Here is a 22,677-nt window from a genome sequence, read left to right on the forward strand (position 1 = left end):
ATGTAGAACCATTTGTCTAAATTATGTAGTATCTTCATATCTTAAGATATGTTGTGAACATATTTTTTTGTATGTGCCAATTTCTATATATTGTACCATATCGTCCCTCACAAAGATACAAAATTAGACACATCCTATCACTTTCTAGTGTCATTCTCTATCTAGCCCAAAGGTTAGGAAAAATCACATAGCAAGAAAAATTTATATAGATACAAAGAACAGTGGAAATATTCCAAAGACTTGGCCATTTGAGGTTTGAGAGGTTGTTGCCCCCCTAAGATCCCTATTACACCTCTTTTTTATCGAGTCTCTAGCTATGTAGTCAAAGAAATCTAGTGCAAATATTATATCTTCTCCTTCTCAAGGGCAGATAAGAACACTTTCTTTAGATAATAATGACCAAGCCTTTGAGCTTGGAGGATAGTTCTCTCCTCCAACTAGCCAAGTTGCAACCTCTCATAGGGCACCTAATCAGTCAAGTGATCAAGTAAGTGAACCTCTGAAGCCACCAAAGGGAAAGAGGAGGTACATGTTCTACAATATGTTGAAGTATTTAGCTCAGATAAGGAAGGCCTAGAGAGCCACACAACATGTAAATCAAAGACAACTTCAATTAGAGTTGTCAATGATATTTCTAACACATTGTCAAGATTCTCTACTAAATTTGCAATTCATAAGAAATTGCAACTAGTAGTGTTTGTTTGTCTATAAGAGACAACTGAAGATTTTGTTATTGACTTTATGAACAATGCTTACATTGCTAGTAATCATGCTCATAGGATCACCTTGATGAATAAGGATTTCAATATGGTCAACAAAATCAAGTATAGCTTTGAAAAATAATTGAGGCCCTTGCCCAATACTGATCAAAAAGCATGTGAGATCCTTAAAATTCCCCTTAAATTATGAAGAAAAGTCAAAGATCCAATGTGAAGGATGTGACTTACATGTACTAAAAAAGAGGTATAGCTCAGTAGGACTCTAGTGTCCAAGAAGAAAAAAGGCAAGAGGTGGTAGAAATCAAGGACGAGATTTGCAAGAGGAAAATCACTTTGCTTGGCCCTCTCAACTATGAGAGGATGGGTAAAGTGCATGTCTAAATGGTTTCCAATTTTATTCCACTTTTGAAAATGAGGACTACCTTAGCATATCTCCTAAGGACAAGTCCAGGTTGGAGAAAAAAGATATTCAATTATCTAACTCTGTAAATTATTGTTGCATAAGGTAAGGTATTTTTCTTCTCAAAATTTAAGTTTATAATGATTATGATGTTGATTTCAAATAACATTCTTGTGTTTTTTCTATTGGCTATAGGGAGTTGATTGCTTCTCTTAGCCAAAATATCTCTAAAAATGTATTTGTTGTTGATCTATGACTATATCAGTGGAATTGTTTTCGAGATCTTATTCAAATATAGAAAATTTTTCAAATCTTTTGATTGCATGAAAAACTATCATATATTTCTCCCTTATGTAAAAAGGTATGCAAGTTTTCATAAAGGTTAACTTATACTTATTCGCTGTGTTTATTGCTTACTATTATTTGCTATGCAAAGGGCATTGGAGTCTTATATATTGACATACTTGCTAGAAAATTTAGCCTTATAAACTCTCTAAGAAGTATTCATGGTGGCCAAGCAAAGATATGCATTGAATGGAAAGTTGATTACTTTCTCTTAATGGTTTATTTTAGTGTTTGTCTTTTTTGTTACAAGTTTCCATTTGTAGTGCTAGTAAGCTTGCGACTATCTTTTTGGACACCACATATGGGGATATTGCTGATTCCGGAAAACCTTACAACTTCATATAACAAGAAGTACAATTGCAAATTGATACACATGCTTGTAGATCGAGAGTAATTTCAAATGTCTACAAGTTAATAGATTCAAAGTTATTGAAGATAGATGGGGTGAATGTAAGTCTCCTTGACATTGCTTATTTTTTGAGGGACCCTTATCCATCCACCAACATATTACATTTATTCTAGTAGTGCCAAGATTAGCTTGATTCATATATGTGGTGGATAAGGGAGCAGTGCATTGAATTGATATTGAACAAGGCAATCATCTTAGTTGATCTTGACTCCCCTCTTCCAAAAAAATCTTCAAAGGCTAAGGTAGTGGAAACAACTATGGGCAAGGGAAAGGGCAAGTCAATCACAAAAACCACTACCAAAAACTCCAAAATGAAAGAAATGGCAAGGGAAAGGACAAGTCAACCACAAAGACAACTATCATAGACTCCAAAATGAAAGGAATGCCAATGTTTCTTCTGTGAAGTTTGATCCATCTCCTCTTAAGCCTTAGGAAACTTCACAAAATGCCAATGTGGTCGACTTGTCCTTTCCCTTGCCATTGCTTTCATTTTGGAGTTTTTGGTAGTGGTCTTTGTGATTGACTTGCCCTTGCCCTTGCCCATAGTTGTTTCCACTACCTTAGCCTTCGAAGATTTTTTTGGAAGAGGGGAGTCAAGATCAACTAATATGATTGCCTTGTTCAATATCAATTCAATGCATTGCTCCCTTATCCACCACATATATGAATCAAGCTAATCTTGGCACTACCAGAATAAATGTAATATGTTGGTGGACCAATAAGGGTCCCTCAAAAAATAAGCAATGTCAAGGAGACTTACATTCACCCCATCTATCTTCAATAACTTTGAATCTATTAACTTGTAGACATTTGAAATTACTCTCGATCTACAAGCATGTGTATCAATTTGCAATTGTACTTCTTGTTATATGAAGCTATAAGGTTTTCCAAAAATCAGCAATATCCCCATATGTGGTGTCCAAAAAGATAGTCGCAAGCTTACTAGCACTACAAATGGAAACTTGTAACAAAAAATACAAACACTAAAATAAACCATTAAGAGAAAGTAATCAACTTTCCATTCAATGCACATCTTTGCTTGGCCACCATGAATACTACTTAGAGATTTTATAAGGTTAAATTTTCTAGCAAGTATGTCAATATATAAGACTACAATGCCCTTTGCATAGAAAATAGTAGTAAGCAATAAACACAACGAATAAGTATAAGTTAACCTTTATGAAAACTTGCATACCTTTTTACATAAGGGAGAAATATATGATAGTTTTTCATGCAATCAAAAGATTTGAAAAATTTTCTATATTTGAATAAGATCTCAAAAACAATTCCACTGATATAGTCATAGATCAACAACAAATACATTTTTAGAGATATTTTGACTAAGAGAAGCAATCAACTCCCTATAGCCAATAGAAAAAACACAAGAATGTTATTTGCAATCAACATCATAATCATTATAAACTTAAATTTTGAGAAGAAAAATACCTTACCTTATGCAACAATAATTTACAGAGTTAGATAATTGAATATCTTTTTTCTCCAACCTGGACTTGTCCTTAGGAGATATGCTAAGGTAGTCCTCATTTTCAAAAGTGGAATAAAATTGGAAACCATTTAGACATGCACTTTACCCATCCTCTCATAGTTGAGAGGGCCAAGCAAAGTGATTTTCCTCTTGCAAATCTCGTCCTTGATTTCTACCACCTCTTGCCTTTTTTCTTCTTGGACAATAGAGTCCTACTGAGCTATACCTCTTTTTTAGTACATGTAAGTCACATCCTTCACATTGGATCTTTGACTTTCCTTCATAATTTTAGGGGAATTTAAGGATCTCGCATGCTTTTTGATTAGTATTGGGCAAGGGCCTCAATTATTTTTCAAAGCTATACTTGATTTTGTTGACCATATTGAAATCCTTATTCATCAAGGTGATCCTATGAGAATGATTACTAGCAATGTAAGCATTATTCATAAAGTCAATAACAAAATCTTCAGTTGTCTCTTATAGACAAACAAACACTACTAGTTGCAATTTCTTATGAATTGCAAATTTAGTAGAGAATCTTGACAATGTGTTAGAAATATCATTGACAACTGTAATTAAAGTTATCTTTGATTTACATGTTGTGTGGCTCTCTAGGCCTTCCTTATCTGAGCTAAATACTTCAACATATAGTAGAACATGTACCTCCTCGTTCCCTTTGGTGGCTTCAGAGGTTCACTTACTTGATCACTTGAGTGATTAGGTGCCCTAGGAGAGGTTGCAACTTGGCTAGTTGGAGGAGAGAACTATCCTCCAAGCTGAAAGGCTTGGTCATTATTATCTAAAGAAAGTATTCTTATCTGCCCTTGAGAAGGAGAAGATATAATATTTGCACTAGATTTCTTTGACTACATAGCTAGAGACTAGATAAAAAAGAGGTGTAATAGGGATCTTACAGGGGCAACAACCTGCCCCAACACACTATAAAAGCCCCTTAGGCATAAGAAGGAGGGGGATTATCATTGTTACTCTTCCCAGCTTCCAAACGAGAGAGAGAGAGAGAGAGAGAGAGACAGAGAGACAGAGAGAGAGAGGGCAATTTCCCCCTTGGAGGCTTCCAAGCTTCCCCTTTCTTTTTCCCCCTCTTTGAGAGGGTCCTCACAGTCGATTTCCTTCCACAAGGAATCAATTCTCCTGTAGCCTGGGTGCCTAGCCCCAATGAAAATTCCAAATTATATGATGCCTTCCCAAGTAAAGTAAGGTCCAATCGAGCGGAAATCCTGCTTCAACCGATGGAGCTGCGGGCTAAGGAACCATGATACTTGGTAACCAAGTGCCCCCATAAATCCTACTTTGATGGGAACTCTTAAAAATGTAGATTGACATCATTGGTAAGGAAGAAGTGTTCTAGTAAAAATCTATGATAACTAACCACCAATTAGGTTTCATTATTCAATCCTGTTGGAAATTGTCTTGGGGGGTTCACTATATGTATATTCTCTATATAATGTGCGTTCATGGCCTATTTATAAATATCCTAATCTATGAACTTTTCTTGAATAAGAAAAACCCTTTTCTATTCAATCTATAAGTAACCCCTTTATATGACACCCTTTTTGTATGTAGAAAATGTATAAAAATGGTATTTTAAAAACCCCTTATTTTGAAATCACGTTATATATACATATATTCATGAGTGATCCCCCCCCCCCCCCCCCCCCCGAGGAAATTGTGTTTTAGTGCACTCTGGCATGTTAAGAATGAACAACTTCCATAAAAGATTCGCATTTGAGCACACTAAAATCAAGGACTTTATTGATTGTAGTGCATTAAATATCACTAAAATCATTTCATCCTCAGACACTAAAGATCCAATGGTGGCAAGCTGATCTGCTATGTTCTTGATATCTATAGTGTAGGCCTGAATGCTTCTACCATTTCTAGACATGTTATTGAACTTTTGCTTTAGCTGAATCTTTCTTGCATGTGTTACATTTCCATAATTATTCATGAGTATGTCCCATGCATCCTTTGGAGAACTGCATCCAGTAATTTGTATAACCATAGCATCTGATATACATAAGGAAAACCAATGTAACACCTGGCATGCTCTCTCAATCCATAGCTTATGATCCCTTTTCTAATCATTTATCGGATTCCTTTCATGCATTTCAAGTTCAGTGTCATCACCTGTAAATAAGTCCCAATAACCTCTATCAACCAAAAAATTCTTCATAGGGAACTTCCATAAAGAAAAAAATTTGTTGTCCATCTTTTCTCCCACAATTTGAGTGATATTGTCAGTGCCTTGAGAATTTTCCATAGTGGTAGCTTAGTTATTCAGTGATGTATACAACTTGTAAGTATCTGACTCCTTTTCTTATAGTTCAAGACTAGTTTCCTGCTATTCAAGATAGTTTCCTATAATTCAAGAAAATTTTCTTAACAACCTGCTTACTGTAAACTATATTCCAATAATGAAAAAACACACTCAACTGAGCATAAAACAAGCTCAAATCAATTCAAAACATTCTATGGTAGTGGCAAAACATCCTAGCAACAAACTATAACACCATATTGGGAAATATGGGAATTTCCCATAAGTTTGGGACACGTGGTCAAATCTTTGGATTTGTCATAACTTGAACACTATAACTCCGTATCGAGCGCTCTATAGATCAATAGATTCCATTTTTCAAGTGCTTTCCAATGATAGGTCACATCATATGTTTTTGAGAAACTTATGGGCATGTTATCCGGGTGCCACCTTTTTTGTATTAAAAAAATGGGAATTGGGAGATTCCCAAACTCACTAATATTGTGTTCTATGTCCATACAAGTATCAATGTTTGTATTGTATGTAAGTAGTAGTACCAAATACAACCAGCCCACTACTATAACCAGGAGTACTTTCTTTGGCAAAACAAGAGTATTTAGACCTCAAAACAGCCCCAAAATAACTCATTCAGTTGCCACTCTATGCAGGAGTTGATACATGTCCAATTGGTTAGAATATATTGCATGTATGTCATGTGAAGATGATAGGTATCCTTCCTACAAACAATAACCAGTCAATACCCTGGTATAACCAGCAACAAATCAGTCCAGAATTTGGACTTTCAGCACTCACATTATCCCAAAAAGCATCTACCACTCAAGTGGTATGATAAAAGAATTTGTCAATAGCAAATAAGCATCACACATACTACAACCGTCTAGAAATATTATTTCCAAATTCAGAATAGCAACTAGTTCATTTTTTCCAACCTACAAATAAGCTCCAAAATTGAGCATTTAACACTCCCATATCATGCTCAAATGCATGATAATAAGGGCATATACATTGTTAGGATGAAAGCCACTAGTGCCTTGGAATCACATGCTGTTTATGTTAGCTATATATAGTCTGTCTATATATAGCACCCCAGGTCTCCTCTATATATTCCTATCATGTGTGCTCAGTTGACATACTTTTGGGGTTCCACTTCCGGTGTCTCATATCTCTCTTCTCTCCTCTCTTCCTCACGTCTCTCGTCTTCCTCGCAGTTTCGAACATGGTATCAGAGCTCACAAATATGCTCGAGCTAGAGGAGAAGGAATGGGTGCTCTCCTTCAAGGGCATGCTCGACGCCACTCATATACCTGCCTATTCTTTTTCTTCTCTTATGTCTCCTATTCTCTACTTCCTTCTCTCTCAAATACCTCGTGGATACGACCTTTTGACTAAAACCCCTTCTTCACTTGTGGAGTACTATCACTTTTAGAATTACCAGGCATGAAGCAGGTTCCTCATATTTCATATCATGTTCAAGGCAGCTATAAACTCTTCAATCTATTGCAGATGGTCCGACATGATTGGGATCCTGGATTGGCTGTATAACCCCTCACCCCTGTATGTGGAGAAGCGTTGGACTCGGAGTGCGGGATCTTGCTACATAGATGCCAACCGACTCGTCTATCTTCAAGACAACCTAAAGAGGCTAAAGTGGTTTGAGGACTTGAATATTATCAAGTTATTCATCTTCCATGAGGCTCGTGTGAACTCAACCCTACACATCGGATGCCGGCAAAGTAGATCACAACTGCTACATCTACGAAGAGGTGGTTAAAATCTTGCCAGCAAACATAATTAAAGTAATGGGGAAAAATGAATGTCATGGCTATCAAAAAAATGGATTTCTTAAACTTCCCATGACTTATTGCTTCCTGACAATCTATTCCCCCAATCCATACTACTATTGTGTCCTTGTAGTTGAATCCAATAGGGAATTATTAACATGGCATTGATGTAACTCCTGAAAAGAAAATCATCTTAGCCGATCCCTATCTATTCCCAAGTAATTGGCTTACGCTTCCCTATGGTTAAATAAGAATTTTATGTTCATTCGAATTGTTGCATAGTAGCGATGGAAAATATGTGCACTTTGATTTAAGTTGTATGAGGAAGTGTTAATGCAATCCTAACACTGAAGGTTTAAATTGGTAACTAGATACAACCCCAAGCACAGATCCAGAATCATGTTTCCGCATTAAGCCCGACAGAGGCACAAGAGAAGAAGCTTCTTCTCAAACAAATTAAACCACCAAAATTTGAGGGAAAAGGGAAGATTGTTGAAGCCGATGCCAAAATATGGATTGAATCCATGGATGAATATTTTAGTGTTGCCCGAACACCACTTGTGAACCAAGCCATGATTGCCAAGCTTAAGCTCACGGGCGAAGGTAGGCTATGGTGGAAGCAATGGTGTAAGGACCAAGCAATCACTGAAAGCACAATACCTTGGGAAAAACTAAAGGAAGCAATGTAGGGAAGATATATGCCACCTACTTATAGAATTCAAAAGATGAATGAGTTCTTTAAGTAGAAAGTTGTCTTTGGAGGCATACTACTCGAAATTTGTCGCCTTGCTGAAATACACCCTGACAATGAGTATCCCCCAACAAGTCTCAAAGTTTTGTGATGGGCTAAATTCGCCAATAAACACTCCGTTGGAATCAATGCGTCCTTCAAATTTGCAAGATGATTTGATAAGAGTAGGACCTATTGCCCAAGAAGTCCAGCTGAAGTTCGGACCTTGGTCTTACAAAGACCAGAATCGAGGGATGTCGAAAGCTCACAAGGACAGAGTCAAGGCCTATGGAAGAAGCTGAGAGCAAATGCAATCAATGACTTTGTCCCCACTCAAATAAGTGATCAAAGCATGCATTGTTTCCACTGCAATGAACCTTGGTACTTCAAAAGGGAATGTCCCAAACTTGGCAGAGATTGCCATCAAGGGAAATTCGATGGCCAAGCCAGGGCGACTTGTGGCTACGGTCGTGCAGCATTGGGAAGGGTAAAAACATCCAATATTACCACTAAAAGAATCGACAAAGAAGAAGATCCATCCATGGAAGTTGAGATTGAGAGGGCAACCGTTCATGCCACCCTCCATAAAAAGGGGCCAAACAGCCAATTCTCGGTGACTCAAACACCATTGGATCACCAGGGTAAGAAATTAAAAACCCTAATTGATTGTGGTAGCACTCATTCTTTCATTTTACCAACCTTTGCAAGAAGGTTAGGGATAACCACCGTAGCTACACCAACTTTGCTTCTCGAACTAGCAAATGGACGATAAATCACTTGCACTAGACAAAGTGCTAAGGTGGAATTCCTACAAGGAAATGAGCCCACATCTGTTAAGTTTAGGGTAATGAATCTAGGAGTCCATGGATCCCTACTTGGGATGGATTTTCTAATTCCCAATGATGCTCACATTCATTGTGGAAAGGGTCAAGTCTCCTTTAGGAATCCTAAGGGTGAGCTAGTTACAACACAAGGAGAAGCAAGTAGACCAAAGATCCATCTAGCTAAGGCAACACAAATAGCTCAAGGAATAAGGAAAGGATTACCCATCTACGTGATCAAGCTAAATAAACTAGATCAGGTAGAGGACACCACTGAAGCACCATCATGGTTAAAAGAATATGTGGATGTGTTCTCGGAATAATTGAGGGAATTACCACCGCCTAGGGAAGTGGATCATGAAATTAAGCTAATTTCAAGAGCTGCACTAATTGCAAAAAGGCCCTACAAGATGTCCATTCCTGGAGCCATTGAGTTAAAGGAACAAATCAAACAGCTATTGGACCAACGGTACATATGCCCTAGCAGCTCTCCTTGAGGGGGGACTCCAATCTTTTTCTAAAAGAAGAAGGATGGTACATTTTGCCTTTGCATTGATTATACAAGCCTGAACCAAGTAACCATAAAAAATAAGTATTCCATTCCGAGGATAGATGAGTTGCTCAATTGACTGCAGAAAGCAAAAATCTTCTCCAAGATTGATTTGAGATCAGGGTATTATCATATCCGCGTCAAGGATGTGGATATTCCGAAGACAACATTCAAATACCGGATATGGTCATTTTGAATTTAGAGTAATGTCTTTTGGATGGGGTGTGGCCAGTGGATCATTTAAATGCTATGTTATATGCCCACACTGCCACATACAAATTTTTATCCTAGTCTCGTTTCTTCTCTGACACTTATTTTAATAGAATACCCACAAGTTGCTTGTTAGTACATTCACCTTTCCCATTTTTCTACGGATTATCAGGAGTTATCTTGTTCTACTTAATTTGCCACTCTTCAATCAAACTTTTAATCACCTTGTTTAGGAAATGGTTCCACAGTTCGATACTAATTCTTTTGGAAGACAAAATTGGCATATAATCTGCATTACATCACATGGTATGCAAAGGTACCAAAGACAGTAATAAATGTCATTTTAATCTTGTGTTCTTTTGTAATTGCCATCAGTTATATCCCGCGAAGCAATCCATGAACGAATATATTTTCCTACAGGTGCATTGCATAAACAAAATGCCATCACATGGTACGCAAAGGTATCGAAGACCTTCTGCAATTGCCATCTGGTTATATCCCGCGCAATCTATAAACAAATATATTTCCCTACCTACTAACTAGTCCAAAAGCTGATCAATAAAGGGAAATGGGTAGTAGTCCTTAATTGTTTGCTTATTTAGCTCTCTAAAGTCCATGCAAATCTAGATTTGATTATTTTTCTTCTTCCTAATCACAATTGGTAAACACCATTCAATATGTTGAATAGGGAAGATCAACCCCACTTTCTGCAACTTTTGTAGCTTCTCAAATAGGCCGTCCCTTAGTTCAAAAGGCATACACCTTACTTTCTGATGTACAACGCGCCTTCCTTCCTTTAGAGGGATTGTATGGACAACCATGCTAGGAGGAATACCTCTAAGTTAGTCATAACTCCAAGCGAAGATATCATGGAACTCGTGAATCAGGGACACATAGTCCTCTTGTTCTTCTAAACTGAGCATGGATCCTAATTTAATTGGCATACCAAGGTCTAGCTCAATGACGTCCGTGTCTCTAATTTGAACGTGAGCTTTTATAGGCTCATTCAATGTTATTTGATAGATGTCTTCTATAGTGGACCCTTCTTTGGTTTCATCACTCAATGGCATCTCTTTAGCATATGCAGCTTCTAATGTCTCTAATTCTGTAGAGGATAAAGGAGCTCTCTCGCTTTGAGGGGACTCAAGAAAAGCATCAACTACTACTCGTCGGTCACCTCTACAAAATATTAGTTGACCGGCAACTATATCCACTTGACAGTCTACTTGCGAGATCTAGGGTTTACCTAGCAATACTTGATAGCTAGGATGCGTTGCGAATCTAATCACCTTAAAGTCTAAAAGGCAATCTACATTTGAAAATGTAACATGGACTATCATCAGCCATTCTAAGAATTGTGAGGCGTCCTTTTGAATTGCGAGACCCAGTCTCTCCATCAATTTTGAACTCATGATGTTTACAGAGGATCATGTATCTACAATAGCATGGTCCACTAGTATTCCATCAACGTAGGTTGCCACCCTTGAGTAATTCTTTTTAGCATGCTCAAACCAATCATCTCCTACTCATGCGACACCCAAAGGTTCTATGATATACCCAGTACGTAGGATATTTTTGAACTCCTTGTGTACTCCTAGAGATAGCTTAATCAACTGCAAGAGATTCACATCTAGTCTAACTTCACAAAGAAAGCCTCCCAAATCGAATTTGCGATAATTCACTAGAGCTCTCATCTCACGCTTGACCATTCTCTCCTTTGGTCGTTGAACCAGCTTTGGCACTTCCTTCTTAGCTTTTACCTTCTTCCTTGGTGACTCTTTATCATTCTTGGCATCAGATTTACTCCCTTCAGGTTTTAAAGGTCCCCCTTCCATGTGAAGGTTAAGGACTTGCGTCCCTTTATCATCTTGCTTAGGGTTTCCTTCAACAGGCTTTACATTGTCCTTGTCACCTTCTTTACCTTTTTTACCTCTTCTGATAGCTCGCAGAATAGAGGCTTCACTCCTATTGACCCACATAGCCTCAATGAGGCTAACTCCATTGCCCCTAGGTAGCTCCTCAATGAGACTAACTCCATTTCCCCTAGGTAGCTCCTCTATAGTAGCCTTGCCTCTTTGGAGGATTTGCTTCAATCCATCATCCTATTGGAGATTTTCCATTGCGTGTGATGGTTAACAGGACCTCGTTGTCTGCTACCTTGCTAGAGAGAGCTAATCTTACTCCAAGAGGTGGCAGCTAAGTGACCAGACTTCCAACAAATATCACATTTGACACTTGGAAATTTCCGAGGGTATTGTTGGACACCACTCCATTTACAACTAGATCTCGAGGGTGCACCCTCTTCAGGGCGTCAACTCCCTATCAGATTCTGTTGTTTTTTAAGAAAATTAACATCAATGGCTATTTGTCTATATTGTTCAAAAATAATGTGAGTGTAGTGCTTCATCATGTCCTTAACTTTGCTAAGGACATTTGAGGCACTCGACACATAGCCTTGATTATCTATCCGTTGTTCCATTGACCTAATAATTTGATTGGGCACTGGTTGTTGTTGACTCACAGGAATAACATTAGGGCTCGTTACTTGGCCTCCAATATTTAATGGAGCCATTAGACTAGCTAAAGCCATAGCCACACTAGGAGGAGTTGGGAATAAAGGAACACTTTGGACCATGCTTCCTCTTATATTTGGGTCTTAGTCATTGCTATCCCTTGACTTCCATTGCCATTGGTCAATGCCAAATCATTTCCTAAAACTAAACACATATTAAGATTGGTTGGAGAGGCATAAGCCGCTTATGGAAGGGATTCTACTTCTTGTGCTTGTCTAATGGCAGTGTCTACATCTGGCAAAGTTATACTACTCAATCGCACCTGAATGTTGAAATCTAGACCATGCAAGAAATATTGTAGTTGGGAAACTGTTGGCATAGGAATAAAGGCTTGCAATTTTCGAAACACCTCTTTTAACTTCTTGGCATATGCTCGGATATCCTCCTGTGGCTCTTGACATGTCACATTTAATACACGCAGCCAATATTGACCATCCTTTTCAAGGGAAAACTCCCTTTGAAAGGCTTCGAAAAATAAACCAATGATAGTTATGGCTCCCACCTCTAGGCCATGATACTATATGGAAGATCTTTCTTTCAAAATCATGTTAAAGAACATCATTAAATGTCCTTCATCCTCGATGCGATAGTTGAACATCAACTTTTGGAACTCATTAATGTGCAGTTTCACATCCTCCTCCACTAACCCATTAAAGATGGGTAGGGAGAAACCTAAAGCTGGCAAATCCACCATTCTAACAGGTATAGCAATAGGTTGTGCCACCATGGTAATTGCAGGGGTTTGAACAACCCAAACTAGAGCTCCACTTGAAGTGGAGGGCTTGATTGGAGGGGGGAAGAACTAGTGCTTCCTCCTCGTAATGGACTATATGTTGAGCTAGGGTTATGAAAACCCCACCCTTGCAAAGCTATTGGGCCACTTCTTTGCGGAGAGTATATTCTCTTTATCTTAGCCCATGCGATCTAGCTTGTTTGGCCCTTTCTTGATTTGGAGCTCCGCTTGACGGTCTTGTGAGTCTAGCTCACTAATCTTTGGCATACACTAGAGAATAGGTCCCAATCGACCAAGGCATGGAAACTGCCACTTGTAGGAAGCTCTCGGAAAATGTAACACTTGTTGGGATCTAAAATGGGCCCGAAACTGGCTCTCTAGTACTAGCGGGACCTCTAGGCACACAAGACACCCCACACAACCTTGCGGCCAGGAGTGTCTAAGGGACATGCTACATTTAACTCTAATATCAATCTTGCGTTTGTAATAGGACACAGTTCAATGTTTTCCCTCCCCTACTCTTTAGAGGGAGATCCCATACATGTTGGTATAATATACCACGTATCACATATGTAGGAGGAACCCTCTTAGCTGAAATACCATAGCCCCACTATAGCTCTCCTACATCTCAGGGATTGGCCCCTTGATGCATTGTTCCAATATAAAGAACAAACATACAAGCTTCACTCTTTCATTTTTAATGATCTAGGAGACTTCAATATTTCCTTACCAAGCACTTTCCCCAAGAAATGACCGTCTAGCCTAGAGCAAAGGTATCCTTAAACACTCCACATTGGTCATTTATTAGGAAATCAAGTGCTATGGATCTAGGTTTTATTAGGCAATCAATTATTTATTAGAGCAAAGGTATCCTGAAACACTCCACGTTGGTCATTTATTAGGCAATCAAGTGCTATACATCCAAGTTTTATACCATGTGGCATGCAAAATGCAGAAGTGTATGACCATTGTGCAAAATCATTTTATGATTAGAAATCAGGCACATGGTATGCAAAGATAATTCTTTAATGTTTTTCGATGTACTTGTCATTGCTACATTGCTAAAGACTTGCACAGAGTTTACTCGTGCTACTAGTCTCTTTAAACTTTAATTTTTATCGGCCTATATGCTATGCATAAACCAAATGAATAAGAATTTGATGTATTTCTAGCAACTAAGCACGCTCACAAACGGTCTCTCCTCCTAACACTTAGGTTTTGCAGTGTTGCATGGGTTCCAGGTTCACTTGTATGTCATTTTTCATATGGGAAGCAATAAGAACACACTCTAACATACAAAAAATGATGAATTGAGGCTTAATCCTCATGCTTCAACTGTGCTAAACATTCACAAACATGAATCATATTTTGCCTTAATTATCTATCACGAAAAACTTAAAATTTTTCATTTTTCTCTATTTTTTCTATTTATTTATTCGAAAAATTATAAAAAATCAGAACTATGAGTTCTCAATAATCAAAATCACTTAACCCCATTTTTATATTTATTTTTATTCCATGGAAACTCAAAACACTCACTAAAACCTCCAATTTTCATAATTTCTTCAAAAATCGCACTTTGTAGGTTTTACGTGTTTTGAGAAAAAATTACTATATCATCAAATTTTCTAAATTTTTCTTTGATTAAAAAGATAACTCAGCATATGCAACCAAGATCAATCATTATCAATCATTTTCTTCAATTATCTTTCATCAAACGAAAAAAAATAACACTTACTCATAGAAACCCGCGTGTTCAAGGCATGTATCCCGACATTGAGAGGTTGTTGATGCTTTCCTCTTGCTAGTGATGCACTCTCCAACCCCGATCTACATCCTCTACCACTCCATCAACATCGTTGGCTTTAGAATCGTCATCACCCCCCGCTCCCGCTTCTCTCTTTCATTGATACATATAATTAGCCACTAAGAGGAGAGAGAAGAGAGGAGAGAGAAATACTAGAAAATCAAATTTGGAAATCCTTCATTAAAATGGGCAAGCTTACAGCCATCTCGTTCCTCTCTTTATCTTGATTGAGAATCTCTCTCTCTCTCCAGATGGATGAGGATTGAAGCATCATCGAGTGATTTTGAGGAAGTGCAAAAAAAAAAAGCGTCCCCCCCTCTTGTTTAACAACTTTTTCATTAGTTTCAAGGCTTTTATTAAGCCTAAGGTTTTAAAACATGAAAATAACCGGTTCATCGTTTTTTGTTCACATTGTCCTGCAAAGTGGATATTTCAATTTTGGATGGGCAAACAAACTCAGATTCGAGATTGGTTTGGACAGGCGGCTTCGTGACATCGAACTCCATCATCTTGGTCTCCCCACTACACTTTCTGGCTCCCGGATCCAGTAGCTGCTTTATAATGCCAAACCTTATAGGGATTAAATGGGGGGTCAAACGACCTTCAATCGACGAAGTGAGACTTGATTTGGATTCCTAATGTCAAAATGCATCTAGGAAAGCTTCAGTTCATCAACCATCCACTACTATTTGATTTTTCATAAAAATTGGCACTATAATACCTCTCGGCCATGTTTTCAATTTAAATGGGCTCCAACACTCCAAGAATGGGTTCAAATTGGGTCCTCAAATCCAGCTCTCATAGGAGAACAAGTTGAGTAATCCATATAAGAATGATGGATAATCACAATACTTCGAGGACCCCCCCTTCAACATGCCTTCGAACTTATGCTTTCTTGGTGTTCTGTAATACCAAACAACACTGTGAAGAATTTTTCATTCTCCAATATCACTTTGACATAATATTTTAACTCTGGAGTCTGTCCAATGGCTACTTTGGCAACCACTCCAATGAGCAACCTACTAGACATAGATGCAAAAAGTCCAACCACTATAGTAGGTGCATTTTTTCCATCTAGAAAAGTGAGTAGCCTATTAGACAACCTCATCTTTTCTAGATGCAAAAATTGCGACATAGATGCACTAGCCTAACTAATGCACTCACAACTAACTGCGTGTAGCATAGTTGTGGTCTTTTGTTGCCCATAGTTAAGAGGTGGGCCTACTGATTACATATTTGGTAGGTGATGGTGAATATGTGAGTCTCTCATAACTCGTATTTCAACTACCTTGATCAAATATTGTGATGTTGTTCCTAAACAAGGCCTTAACAATAATAAACTCACATGACCTCTACATGACAACATCCACCAGATAGATATATACAACTGAGACATGTAAAGATTACTTCAATTATACCACATTCTCAGGTCCAATGAGATAGCTCCTTAAATAAATCCTCATCCTTGGCTAGATGATTTTACTCATGTGAAAAAAATTCATGCATCAAGAAGGTATCTAGACTTGAAGTGTTGGTGCATCTAAGTTCCAAGGAACAACTAAAAGGCATACATTTTGTTTTTCCTTGAACTATTGTGTTTTCCAATTATATAACTTGAAATCAATGTAAAGGACAGAAAAGCTCACACTGACCAATTGTTTGTATTATTGGTTAAGTTATACCATCAAATCTCACTGTTGTTCTAAACTAAAACAATAAGCTTATACATACCTTTTCAGAAAAAGCCAACAGCTCTTCTATTGTGTTCACATCTACAGCCAATGACAAGTTGCTCTTCTTTCTCTCCATGAACTCAAAAAGTCTCTTTGTTGTTGCGTTCTGTGCAAGAAGAGCATGTTGATTGTAAGACATCCTGCTCTTTGAAGGATGGGGAACCTACCCTTGTGTTGGGCCTGGCAAGGAAGTCTGATTCTTTGCCAAAAACTACTGCACAGAAGCAGCCACATCTTTCGTTAGCTTCCCATGCCGCACAAGCACCTCCACTATCTCAGTCAACTCGAGCGCAGCATGAAGCTTCACACCGTTCTGGTGTAGGTTTGCACGGCCCTCTGTTGTCAGTCGATCAGACAACAACATTGGTGACCATGAGCCCGACATCAGTGAACGGAGTGACAGTCTCAAGGACAGAGGTGCCGCTAGTGACAAGGTCCTCAAGGACAAAACAGGACTGGCCATGGCGAAAGATGCCTTGGATGGCGTTGTGTGTGCCATAGTCCTTGACCTCCTTGCGGCACATTTTTATGGGAATGGCACGGGAAAGGGAGATGGCCGTGGCAACGGGGAGCGCGGTGTAGGGGACACCATAGATGACGTTGAAGCGGAGGGAGAAGAAAGTGGACCAAGTGGCTTGTGTGACCTTTGCAAGCAGGGCAGGGAAGGAGACGATGACACAGAGGTCGATGTATATGGGGGAGGTGATGCCTCTCTTGAGCTTGAAGCTCTCGATTGGACTACCTCCGCATCATGAAGAGTGAGGACAAGCTTGTCAGGCTCGAAGAGATCATCCATGGTAGCTCCCTCCCTCTCTCTCTCTCTCTCTCTCTCTCTCTCTCTCTCTCAATGTTAGCTCAACAAATTGATGTAAAACAAGCAGTCTTTGATACTTTGCTTATACCCTTGTAGCTCTAAGGTTACGTTATTTGTAACATACAACATTAATGCAACCACATTTTAACTAGAAAATTTATTTAAATTATGAAAGAATTTTCATGGGTTCCATTCATGAAATGTCAAGTAGCAAAATATCTTGGCCTCAGCGTTCGTGAAAAATATTTTTGGTAGCAAATACAAAAACCTTTAATTTATAATTTTGGAAGGATTTTTGAATCAAATTCCATGTATTTTTTCATTTTTATAACTAAAAGTTTCAAGGGTTCAAGGTTTAAAACCTTATTCTTTAAAATTTGAGCTTCTTTTTAAAATTTTTGCAATTCACTTTACATTAAATCTTGGATTTTTGGTGAACACTCCTTGAGCTATAGTTTTTTGCCTACTTCTTCCCCCATCTGGAAGCCCTAGCACTTTTTTTGAGTAGCGATTCAAGAATTTTCACTTAGAAAAAATTCACAAAAACTATTAATTGCCTTGTTTCTAAAGTAGACCCAATGGACGAAGTTGAGTTTTATTGTATTTGTCTCATTTTCCTACTTGCCAATTTGGAATGTTCTAGTGAGACTACACACTTGGGGGAAGATGATGATTATGAAGAAGAAGATTATGAATTTGATCCTATCTTTAGGTGATGCTCCACTACAACATATAGGCGATGTACCGACATCTAAAGTGATGAAAATCCAACTTAGTAGCTAGATTATCTTCCTTAGCATCAATAAGAGAACCCAGAAAATCATGCACAATGACATCTTCATTGCAAAAACCATGATCCTCGAGCCCAGATATTCTGCAAATGTGGCTAAAGTCAGGTCTGCACGTTAACAATAGCTTCTTAACATGAGTGGAAGACAATGATTTGGCTAATCTTCTTGCCTTCTATGTAGAGGGGGGGGTGCTATCCATACTAAGATGCAATTTACTACTACACCATTGTACCAATTCTATTTTGACCACTATCCATGACAGTTTACAAGGTTGAGTGAGTTGAGCAACCTCTTGACTGCCCTCCTCCAACACTTCTAATTTGCCTTGATGTAGCCAACGCCTAATTTTAAGGACTCCTTTTTTTCCAAGATCCACAAATCTTAACTCATAAAGTGGGCCACTTTACTCAAGATAGTGAGCCATTTAACTTGAGTAAAGTGTGGCTTTTTTTTTGGATCCATGCACCACCTTGCCACACACCATTTTACTAGCATATGCCTGAAGGGCAATGCTAATAAAATTGCAAGGAGAGGGAACAACTATGGATACTTTTCCTCACCCAACAAAAGCACATGTGTTGCCTATAATCCTCAAACTTGGAAGTTGTTTGGATTTTAATGTGAACACAAGGTAAATTCATATTGATGAAAAGCTATGATAGAATTCACCCCCCCCCCCCCCCCATGTTAGTTGTAAATATTTGTCCCCCTAATGTAAATTTTATATATTTATGGATATTGATTAGCTTTGGTGCTCAAAATACAATGAAAGGGTGTTCCTTTTGGGATCTTGCCTTTCTTCTCCCTTGCATAACATGCTTTTTCCTAGAAAAATTAAACTATAGATATATTATAGGATTTTTCTAGCAAGAATGATATTTAAGCCTTTCTAAGATTTCTTTAAAGAAATTACAACCAAGTAAAAAACTTACATGTGTGTGTTATATAATAACCTTATGCTAAGAAGTGCGTAGACAAGTATTGCAATCCCACATTGATGAAGAGCCCACAGATGAACAAAATCTGTGCATTATGATGTGATCTACTCAAAAATATGAATTTACTAGTGATCTACTCACTGCAACACAAAACACATTAGTCCCCTACCATATATCTACCAACACTACAAGGAAACACATGTATAGCGATGGCAGGTAGCAACGCAAGAATAGCGGCGTCGCTATTTGTGTCGCTATTAGCATTGCATTTGTGACACAAATAGCAACGCACATAGCGACGCTCCACAGGGAAAAAAAAGAGGGCCAAAAACTGAGCGCATTTCATTTCGCGCATTCGTGAGACATTTCGAGAGGGCGAGCGAGAGAGAGAGCGACCATTTTGCACAGAGGGTGAGAGAGGGAGAGGAAGAAGGCTTGCGGCCATTGCCGTTGCCATCGCCGTTGTCGAAGGTTTTCGAAAGCAAAGTCACGACCACAGAGGTTCTTAAGAAATTCCAAAAAAGAAGATTCCTCAATTCCGTAGATCTTCAAATACAGGTGCTTACTTCCTTAGGTGTTAGAAGAGATTAGGATGATGACAATAAAACTCATGTCACTGTTATACCTATCTCAATCTGCAAAATTCTCATAGCTTGTTGTAAAACTCCTTAATAACAAAGTCACTCCGGGTTCAAAGTCTTAACAAGCGTACCGAAGACACAATGGTGTTGATTGCTGGTCATATCCACGTAGGGAGCTGTTAATTAAGCTCAAAGACAGTCATTGGATTCAATGCAGCGGTAAGCAAAGCCAATTCACCAGCAAAACCAATGTTGTATTTTGTAATGATAAGTACATAGATGTGCTGTATAGAGTGACATAACTACAACTCTTGGGAAAGTGGCAGGGAAGTCATGGTTTCAAAATAATGATAGTATGCAATTCTGCAATTCCGTAATGTAAAATATAAGATCTGTGAGCAACTTTAACCAAATGCTCCAAGCTGATTCAGCTCTATCCAAGTAGTGGAAATAGTCCAAGGGCAATGAAGGGCTGAATGCTCTGTTCCTTGACGCAGAGTATGCTCTGTTATTGCTCAATTGTGCTAGATAACATGGGAAAGCTCCTCTCTCTCTCAGTGTCTGTGTCTCTCACTCTCTCTTCTCTTCTCACGATCTATGGTTCTTTATCAGTTTGATAATCCCATCAGCCAGCTCACTGTCACTGTAATTATTACCATAAAAATTTTACAAACTCCATCTTCTGATTTGTCAAATTTCATTGATTACACCAGGAGCTATTCAACATAATCGAGTTCTGGAACAATAGATAGTCACATAATTTAGTAAATACTGCGGTCTGTCCATTCTATTGACGTTTCATCCCCCCAAATGCCTGTCGCCTTGCTGCTTTTCATCACAGTCTTCCGTTTTTTATCTTCCCCTCCCTCCGTACATAGTGTTCCTCTTCTGTCCGAACCCCCCTACCTCTTCGTTATGCTCCCTCTTTTTTATGATGACCAGATGGATCAGAAGAACATACAGAGATAGTCGAAAGATCTGTGGAATTACGAAAGGGATGGAAGATAAGTCTTCAAGGTATTAGCAACCATCTTGCAAACACACAACAGGCCCTGAACATATGCCATAATCAATTTTTAACGAGCACACTCTGAATTCATGGGAGGAAAGCTGTCAAACGTTGAAAATATGCAGATCAACCCGATCACAAGCTCGTTGACTTCTCGTCCTCTCAATTACATGGACTGAGATTCACCTTCATGCTTCGTTCCCTTTTGCTTCGTTGTTGTCTCCCAATATCTTCTTTGTCTTCGTCCCGTTAGCTCCATATTGCAGCAGCTATATCCTGTCCTTCTAATGATGACTAGATGGATTAAGAGAACATACAGAGAGGGCCGGAAGAGCTGCTAGGTCATTCAGGACTATGTCTGTGTATTTGCTGTGCCATAAATCAGCAAAGTCAAAACTGTCTGCACGGCCATGAGCACCATGATTTGAAAGGTGCAGACCTATGGAATTATAGACGAGACCAAAGAGGCCACCACAAATGTCTTCTTTGTGTGAATTCAGACTCTCTTTGTGCAACTTCGGCATCTATTGTGACTACTTCAGGAATGGTTTTGTATCATCTCCTTCATCCCCAAACAAACATGCCAACTCCCTTCCTTCTTAGATCTCCGAGTTTATGCTTTTTCTTTGATAAAAGCTCTTATTATGAAAGCCCTCATAGTCCAATTGCAGAGTATATCCTCGTATGCAGATAGACAAGTCCCCCAGAGCATTAAGGATTTTCTTCCCCTGTTCTTCCTGTTCTCCTCGTATCTTTCTTCTGTCTCCCCTTTTTGCCTCCAAAACTCCCCTTTCAAAAATAGTCCTCCCTTGCTTTTTCTTTCTCACGCCCCCTTTGTCCTCTTTTCAAAAATAGTCCTTTTTTAATAGCATCTAAGCAAATTAAAGGGTGCTGTCTTATAAGCTTCAAAGTTTGTCGTGCCTCACCAAAGGCTCTAGTTTGTCAGTTCTATGAAGAGAAATAGTCCATGCCCTGCAAAAATTTGCAATATCTAAAGCCCACTTTTTGGCATAGTCAAGGAGCTCTTCTGATAGCACAATCGATAAGGCCCAATTCAAGAGCCTCTTCAGCAGAGATAGACTTTGATGTTAGGATCATATCCATGGCTTTTGACAAACCAACTAATCGGGGTAGACGTTGAGTGCCTCCAGCACCTGGAATGACCCCAAGTTGAAGTTCAGGCAAGGCAAGCTGTGACTTGGGATCTGCAATTCGCCCATGGCAGGACATGGCTAACTCTAAGCCTCCACCAAGCATAATAAAGATGCAAACATAACAACCAAGTATGTACAAAAAAAAACAAATGTCACACACATAACATTTTGGTGGATTCCACACCTCGGATGCGCAGCAGTACGACATCCACCCCCTCTAATCTTGCGCATCCTCCGGATGGGCCAACTACCCATGATCATTATCATCAAGATCCACAAACAGATCAATCTCTTCATTGAGCATTTCCAGTATATCAACAAGATTATCTGTCATATCATCTGTCTCTTCTGTTGGAGTTTCTTCTCGTTGCTCTTCTCTTGCAAATTCTTCCAATGCATAATCCTCATCATCTCTTTTCTTAAAAATCTTGATTCTTTTTCCTGCAATAGGCACTCTAAGAACTGTCCCATCCAATTCTATCAACTCATATGTTGCATTATCAAAGACATGTCTGACTATGTATGGCCCAAACCATATTTTCACCTTTTTCCGAAGTGCAGTATGCTGATTTTCAAGGCTACTATCAAAGACTAATACCCAGTCTCCCTCTTCTATTGCTCTAGGCCGCAAGCAATGCCTGCTGTCAAACCTGTCCTTATTTCTTGGTCTAGCAACCTTCAACCTGTCAATAGCTAACTGAATATCCTCTGGTCTTCTCTCCAACTGCCGAATCCGAAGAGCTAAGAGCTCCTCTCTCGTCAAATCCTCTTGCCAAGGTAAAACTGACCAAGTCAAA

General features: G+C 38.8%; 1 pseudogene; it reads right to left on the minus strand.

Annotated features, from left to right (window-relative positions):
• The window catches only part of LOC148029899 (uridine 5'-monophosphate synthase-like), a 64,692-nt pseudogene extending 47,303 nt beyond the window's left edge, over positions 1-17,389 (minus strand).
• Between the last annotated feature and the right edge of the window lie 5,288 nt (positions 17,390-22,677).

The sequence above is a fragment of the Lygodium microphyllum genome, chromosome 10 (assembly GCF_053477565.2).
Source record: "Lygodium microphyllum isolate KBCC chromosome 10, Lygodium_microphyllum_v1.1.10, whole genome shotgun sequence".
NCBI lineage: Eukaryota > Viridiplantae > Streptophyta > Polypodiopsida > Schizaeales > Lygodiaceae > Lygodium > Lygodium microphyllum.